Below are 8,134 nucleotides of genomic sequence, written 5' to 3' on the forward strand. Positions count from 1 at the left end.
TCAGCCCAGCCTTCCATGAGATCCCATTCATTATTGCTGCCTCCTCATCTATTTTGTTTCTTTATCGTAAGTTTGTTAGGGTTCTCTGTGGGGAGCAGAGGGAACCTGACAGGGCTGCCTTATTTGGGGACAAGACTCTCAACAATGCTACCCCCCCCCATCCTACTAATCCTAACACTAAAACAAAAGCTCCAAAACCAAGATTTACGGCATCAGGAAGACTTCAAAACCTCAAGCCATCAGCTCTAGGTTTGAGTTTCTGTTCTGTAACTTACTAATGAGGTAAATGATGTTACCATGTCTATAGACCTCTCAAGTGTTGTTGCAATAATTAAACAAGAAAATGTACTTAAAGATCCTGGTGACAGTAAAGCCCTAAATTGGTATAAGCATTAAGAGGTTAGGAACCCCTATTAAAAGATAGGAGGTGATTAAAAAAAAATAACCATGACAAACTTTTATTTACATCTAGAGGAATGGAGCATCCTGTTGATAAATGCTTGTGAACATGACACAATATGAAGCCTAGGTGACATAACATCATTAAAGATGAACAGACATCAACACACACAGCAGTGTGCTCCTCACCAGACCGAATGCAGTAATCATTAGCTTATGCACGAGAGGCTAGAGTTTGTGTGTGGACATAGGGTTCCGCTGTATGTACTAATTCCCCTAAGTGCTTGTGACACTATGTCAAGAGTTCAGCGGCTGAGTTTCACATAGGGCAGTGTGATACATCGGGATTATTAGGATCCTCCCGGAATAACTTCCCTGAGTTGATTGCCTTTGACAGATCAGTTTGCTTTGATTAAAAAGCAATTGCTGCTGTCTAGTCAAATTTAAACACTTTGGCTAGAAAAAGCTGAACTCTAACTCTGTCCAGTCTATAGAAACACCTTGATGTGAAAAATACATCGAATGTAGTGATGTAAAGAGAAAACTGAGTTAGCAATTCTCTGGGGTACAGTTTTGTAATAATGTGAGGGAGCGCATAAATGCCAAACAAAAGTGACCCCAGGCATATGTGAGGGAGGGAAGAGTACATTGCTTTTAATAGCAACTTTACTTGTGCCCAATGTGCTGCTAAATCAGTAACAATGTTTGAGGTACCACTCTGCTCCACACTCATACAACATTCACTACCATTAGATTTGGGAGTAAAAAGGATCCATCTTCTGGGATGAAGAACGGAAAATATTTGGGGATATAGGCATCTCTCCCTTTCCCCTTTCTGAATAGACCTAGGAATTTAATGGAAGAAACAATACTATCAAGACGGCTGAAGTAGCAGTATGCGAAAACATAAACCATCTTTTAAAAAATGAATGGAGGGGCACCTGGGTGGCTCAGTCGGTCAAGCATCCGACTTCGGCTCAGGTCATGATCTCATGGTTCATGAGTTCGAGCCCTGCATCAGGCTCTGTGCTGACAGCTCAGAGCTTGGAGCCTGCTTCAGAATCTGTGACTTCCTCTCTCTCTGTCTCCTCCCCAGCTCATGCTGTCTCTCAAAAATAAACGTTAAAAAAAATTTTTTAAATGAATGGAATATCTGATTTTAGTGAAATTTACCCTTAATGCCTGACATTACATTCCCAGCCTGCATGAGTTGTAGGACAAGATGATATTAAGCTGACATCCAACTTATCTCTGGTGGATCAGCAAAGAAAAGTATTGAAACTAGTGTTAGAGGAAAGTCTCCTACACGCTATCCCTTGCATCACAGCTTGCTTTTATGTTTAGGCTTCTTGAGATCTTTGAATATGGAGGCTGACTGGGATGTTTAAAGTGGAGGACATGAGAAGCCTGGCTTGATGGGCTTCTCTTTTCTTGGGAATTTAAGTCCCCGGAGGGTATAATCCTTACATGGACCCAGGCTACAGAAAGCACTGGTTATACAGAGTTTTAATTTTAGTGAATTTGTAGTGAACTTTTATCCACAAAGAGCACTGTTGCCATGTCATCTATTAATATATCTGTGGAGTTGTGCAACCATCATGATCTAAGCTTAGGCAATTTTGATCACCCAAAAGAAACCCAGGTATCCATTAGCATTCTGTCCAGCAGAACACTGTGTACCAGTAATCAATGCCAGGAGAGGACTCCAACTACACAGAGGACAGAAAAGAACATTACAGTGAGAGCCAACTGGTATAGAGTCCAAATACTTGTGCCCACTGCATCTTAGTATCAGAGTCACGAAGGAAAACGGAACATAGCTAAACACTGGATGGCACAATGCTTTTACTCACACAGAGAAGAGACAGCCTGGAACTTCCAGAAAGACCTGGCCAAAAGCAGTTCCATGGAGTATACCGAGAATCACACTGTGGAACAGCACTGTGCAATGACAGCCAGCCAGCTTGCTGGAGGGTACCCTTTACAGGCCATCCCCAACCGCTTCCCCAATTACATCTGTGTACCCAGGAGGCCTGAAGCCAACCCTATGAAGGAGCTGCAGCCCAAAGAGGAGGATGACTACCATGACATGAGTGTCCAGCGTTGGAAGGAGAGTGTGGGCTCAGGGGTTGCTGGCTTCCTTGAGTGGTGGTCATCAAGCTGCCAGACTGCCTGGCCAGCTGCCACCTGTTGCTGATATATGCTCTGAGTTAGCAATAGCTCTGGGTCAGGGACAGACAGAAGACGCTCCGCAGGGGGAGCCCAGCTGCCCTCACTTTCTCCTGGGGGCCACTCCACCCCTTCTCTCTCCCAGAGCAGCCCCTGTCCCCTGCTCCTGAGGGTCTTCTGGGTTTTGGGCTCTCCCTCCTAAAATGTGGCCAAAGAACTTTGTGTTGGGGGTCTTGAGCTTCACTGGGAACTTGTCCCTAGGCTGGTCCCTCACTTCAGCCTGAATGTCCTCCTTGGTGGGGGCGATGGCTCCTTGTGGGGCCCTCCTCCTTCTGAGGTCTCAGCAGGGCTGTCTGGATGTGCCGGTTTCTCTTCAGCCCCTCTCTTCACTGCTCCTGTCATGCTTCTTGGGGAGCAAAGAGGTCCTCCCTGTGGTCCCACAGACCACAGCACAACATCTGGGGAAGGTGGAGGAAAAGGGCCACGAGGCGCACCAGATCATAGGTGATGTAGCTGTCAGTCTTCTTCAGGCCCAGGATGCATGGAGCGAAGCAGGGCTTGTTCTCAGCGCCGCATCACTGTGTGGCTGTTCCCGAGGAAGAAGCCAAACTGGAACAGGTTTTTGGTGACACTGTGAGGACAATGGCCTTCATCCAGAAGCGCTTGTTTGGCCACTGGATGGACAGCATGGCCCACAGGAAGATGAACACGGCGGCGCCAGGAAGGTGGCTGAGGCGGTGACCACGTGGTTGAGGACGATGAGGACGGAGCAGAGCAGTTCCGAGTGGGCGGCCATACACTGGTAAGTGGCCTAGAGCAGCCTCAGTGCCTGGCCCTGCCCCACCGCGAACCGCTGGGCCTTCTCCAGCTCCGGGACGCACAGGTGCCTGGTGAGGAGAGGTTCACTGCCCATGCGCGTCCGGCTGCCAGTGTGGGCTGGAAGCTCCCACGGTCACACAGGAAGCCCACCCGCGCGGGACCACTTCCACCTCGCTGCTGCTGCTGCTGCTGAGGGTACCGTAGCCGGTGCTGAGGGGACTGCTTGTGTCGTCGGTTGTGCTGCTCAGCGGCTCACCTGATGCTGTGCTTGGTGCAGCGCGGGCCTCTGAGGGGCCTGGCAGCGTGGCCTGGGCTTTGCTCTCCTACAGCTGGTCCAGCAGGCGTTGGTGCGTCTCTCCGCCCCCGAAGGAGATCCTGCGAGTGGAGTTGGCACGGGCGCGCAGCACGTAGCTCTCGGCGCTGTGGTGCCGCGCGAAGCTGTGCAACTAGTACGTCGGCCCGCGACTTCAGCTCAGGCCTCCTTCCCCGCGGGAACTCCACGGGGCTCGTGCTCAGCTCTCGCTGGATCACGTGGCTGCGCCAGGCCTTCCGCTGGCTCCGCCTCTGGGCGCAGGCCGTCCCGCGGGCAGTTGTCCTGCCGGGCCCTGCCACCGCCGCCTCAGCACTGCCGGGACGTTGGTCACCCGCTCCTGCTGTGCCATCTGAAGGGCGCTCTGTGCTCCCCGCCTGGGGTCCGTGGACTGGGCCTCCTTCCCCTCCTCACTGTCGGACTCGAAAAGAAAGTAGTCCCGGGCGGAAGTGGACGGGTTGGGGGCGGTCTGGACACAGCCACCTCCACTGTTTCTGCGGCAGGGAGAAGCCCCCTGGACTGCCGGGCCCTGGCTCCTGGTTTCGGGACGGGCTACCGCCCGCTGGGTCCTGCCTGTGCTTCTCCTGCTTGGCACAGTTGTGCCAGGGACTTCTTTGCTTTGTGCCACGGGTGGATGCTTTTGAGGTTGACAGCATTGTAGAGGGCGAAACTCCTGGAGGCCTGCAGGGCGGGTGGCGTGGACCTTGGCCTCGATGTGCAGCAAGCGGTGGCTGAGGAAGAGGCAGCGCTGCAGCAGCAAGAATAGGGAGCAGAGGCCGTCGCAGAGGACCTGGCCTCCTCCACGGGCAGCAGGCAGTCCTGGTTCCTGCCCAGCGTCTCCTTGGAGTCATAGTAACCTTTGACTTCAGTAAAAGCTGGGTGACCCAGCAGAAGTTGCTCTGCATTTTCTCCACAAACATACAGGACAGGAACAAGAGCATGTTCTTGGAGATGATGGTGGTGACCGTGTATAGAGAATGTGGCAGTCCCATGGCAGGAGGCAGGCACGTGTGTTCTTCTGCAGCTTGGTGCTGAAGAGCAGCAGGTATAAGCAGGCTAGTACATAGCCCAGCTTGAAGATGCTGATGTGAGTAGCCCCCTTGACTAAGGCCAACCAGAAGAGGAATGAGAAGATGGCCACCTTCATCATGTTGAGGTAGGACCTTCAGGGGATGAAGTTGGGCATGGGTTAGGCTCCCCTCCACAGGCTCCAGGTGGTCAGTATTGATGCTGGCCACCCCTCTGTGTGCTTGGCAGGAGGTGCAGAGCAGCAGGAGGAAGTCATTTATGAGGTTGGTAGAGTTGGGGGCCCTGAATAAATTGGGCAGGTACCCCACTTGCATGTGGAGTTCACAAGGATGGCCTGGCCCCAGTGCTACAGGTAGTTTATGCACAGGGTGGGGAGAATGCCCAGGTACAGCAGGTACCGGTGCAGCAACAAGAGTGCCAGGAAGAGGCACTGACCAGAGTGCTGGTGGGTGAGGATGGCCATGCAGGATGATCATGAAATTCCTGCACTGCCCAAACACGTTCACGGCCATCCGGAATATCCCCAGCCCAAGTTTGTAGAAGAAGAACTTGAGGCAGCTGAGCAAGTCCTGGCTCAGCCACTGGGGAGTGCTGTCATTTATAGACAGCAGGGGCCAGCAGGTGTTGTGGATGGTGATGTTCCTGGCATTGGTACATGGTGGCCTCAGATGCCAGCAGCAGTAGGGTCTGTAGGTGCTTCTGGATGTAGCCCAGGTTTGGGAAGCCCTTCCACACCCCCAAACCAGTTAGCAGGGTTAATGGGCCTCTGGTATAGCAAAAACTGATTTTTTTTTTCCTTCTGTCTTCTGAAAGTTGGTGCTATTGAGAAAGGGTTCAGTATAGTTTCTGGAGTACTCATGGGGTTGATGATCTCGATAGACAGTCTCGCACAGGGTGATGATGCCGATTCAGATAGTAGACTGGCAAGAAGCCATGGACCAGAAGTGGGGGTAAGGCAGGATGAAGGCCCACAGCACAACCAGTGAAAGGTTCATCATTAACACCTCCTTTGGGGCCATCCATATAGTGTATAAGACTACCAGCTTGAAGATATGCAGCTTTAGCAGTTATCACAAGAACACCTGCATGTCGGTGAGGACATCCCAGAAGCCAGTGGCCAACTCCAACAGCTGTTTGCCCACAAGGCCCCACTTGTTTGCTGTTGCTTCTGGAACTTGTGTGGCTTGGTGGGAGCCAGCTGTGCTCAGCCCCTTGTCCTTAGAAACCTATTCTTCCTCCTCCTGCTGCTGGACCAGTGGGGTGCCACTTACCACACCCTGCCTGTGAACCCAGCACAGGAGGTGGTGCCGGGTCAGGGGACATGCTTCAGACTGAAGAGCTGCATAAAGGGCTGGTGGAAGGAGTGCTGTGCAGGATGCAGGGGAGCAGGAAAAAGCCAGGGATGAAGATGCTGGAGAAGAACTTGGACATGCTGAGCTGCTCCAGGCTCAGGTCCCCCAACTGCTCATTGCCCATCAGGTTGTGCCAGTATATGGTGAAGTTGTGTAACTGGAAAGTATAGACAGCGATGAACACCAGCATGGTGTAGGCTACACCCAGCCACCAGAACGCTTTGAACAACTTCTGCTACCGGCTATAGTAGATGTGGACGAGGGTGAGGCAGAACAAGAAGGGGAACACAGAGACGATCTTGTAGATGATGGGGCAGCCGGCAAAGCTGACACCAATGAACATGCCATCAGACATGTAGATCCAGTACTTGGCATAGACACCTGTGATTGGCTCCCCCAGGCTCTGAAACAGCATCTACATAAACTTTGTGTCTTCCGTGGTGACTTCCATTAGTGCAGTGGGGTCTTCACCTTCAGCAGCTTTTTCCCCTTCCTCCCTCTTCCCCTTCCCCTCCCCACACCCTTCCTCTCCCCAATCCTTCTCCTCCTCCTCCTTCTTCTTTAAATGTTTATTTATTTTTGAGAGAGAGAGAGAGCATGAGCAGGGCCGAGAGAAGAGGGGAACAGGGGATCTGAAGCAGGCTCCACACTGACAGCACAGGGCCCGATGTGGAGTTCAGACTCATTAACTGTGAGATAATGACCTGAGACAAAATCAGACACTTAAACGACTGAGCTACCCTGGCACCCCTAGCAGCTACCTTTTGATACATCAGGTGTAGCAGGAGCCAGAAGGTAAGAATTTGCAGCGCCATGGCACCAAGGTTTAAGCAGAGGTGGCAGGTGTTCTCTAGCTCCAGATGGCCAGGCTGACAGGGCCAGGGTCGTGGTGAGCTCGGGACACTCCTCCATGACCCACATGTAGGGTAGCCCACATAGTGCCAGCCTGTAGAGCAGGATGGAAGGTGATCAGAGCATGGCCAGCTGATGGCAGCTGCACATCGTCCAGATGAGGCAAGCCCAGAGCATCAGCACAAAGGCATGAAGGCCAGCCAGCTGTGGTAGGTGATGCTCCATATGATTATGGTGATAAGGGCACACACATGCATAGAACACTGTTCCGTGATGAAGTGGGCCCCATGTCTCTCTAAGCTCAGCCTGGGGCACAGAGGGGTACAGCTGGATGGGGCTGTGGCCAGTCAGGTTGTGCCTGGTGTAGTTGTCAGTCTCTATGTCAGGTCCTGTGATCATGATGTGCTGGGCAGCCTCCTCTTTCATGGCAGCCCTGGCCTGGCCCTAGACCATAGTCCACCTTGGTTAGCTCCACCTGTCTTTCTTCCTTGCCCCTGGAACCTCCTTTCTCTGGTCCAGGGGTGGTGTATGCAGAGCTTCAAGAGTGAGATTCATTACCTTGACTGGAAGACATCTGAGGTCCTGGAAGAGGTCTTCAGGAGGCTGCAGTTCAAGGTTGGGAGTCTGGATGAAGATGGTGCCTTAGCCTTCTTCAACATAATTGAGTATGCTGAGTGGGCCATCCTTCTCAAATCTTGTTCAACAAGCACATTACCAGTGGGGGCTGGCAAGCTTCCATACAGGCCTGGGGTGATACACCTGTCAAACCGTAATGCAGGTGTCCTAAGGTGAGCTCAGGAAGGTGAGCTTCCATGGAGCAGAAGGACAAATGCTCCCTTGATCTTGATTTTCAGTGTGAATACACATTGTGAAAACAGGCCCTCATGATCCTTCTGATATCTTGGTAAGTTTTAAGTAGGAGGTGTCAGAAGAGTTACCACAAGGATAACTGGCTTGTGGTGGCCAAACGTTCATAACAATGTTGCTTTATGATCCTTTGAAATTGTCTCTTCCTATCATTGTGAAGTAGAATTCACCAAGCATTGGTGAATTATTCATTCATTAATAGGGAGGGAGAGTCGGGATTAGACCATCATGGGATAGGTTAGTTTTACTTTACTGATAATGTGTTGCTGCCATGGTAAGGCAGTCCTGCTTTATTTAGTACAAGAGGAACCTCCCTGTCATTTTTAAGAATCATAAT

At 51.6% G+C, this 8,134-nt stretch overlaps 1 pseudogene; it reads right to left on the minus strand.

Moving 5' to 3' along the window:
• Positions 1-2,227: 2,227 nt before the first annotated feature.
• On the minus strand, positions 2,228-7,356 carry LOC109263260 (piezo-type mechanosensitive ion channel component 1-like; annotated as a pseudogene).
• Between the last annotated feature and the right edge of the window lie 778 nt (positions 7,357-8,134).

The sequence above is a fragment of the Panthera pardus genome, unplaced genomic scaffold, assembly GCF_024362965.1.
Source record: "Panthera pardus isolate Hobbes unplaced genomic scaffold, ASM2436296v1 HiC_scaffold_17, whole genome shotgun sequence".
In the NCBI taxonomy this organism is placed as follows: Eukaryota; Metazoa; Chordata; class Mammalia; order Carnivora; family Felidae; genus Panthera; species Panthera pardus.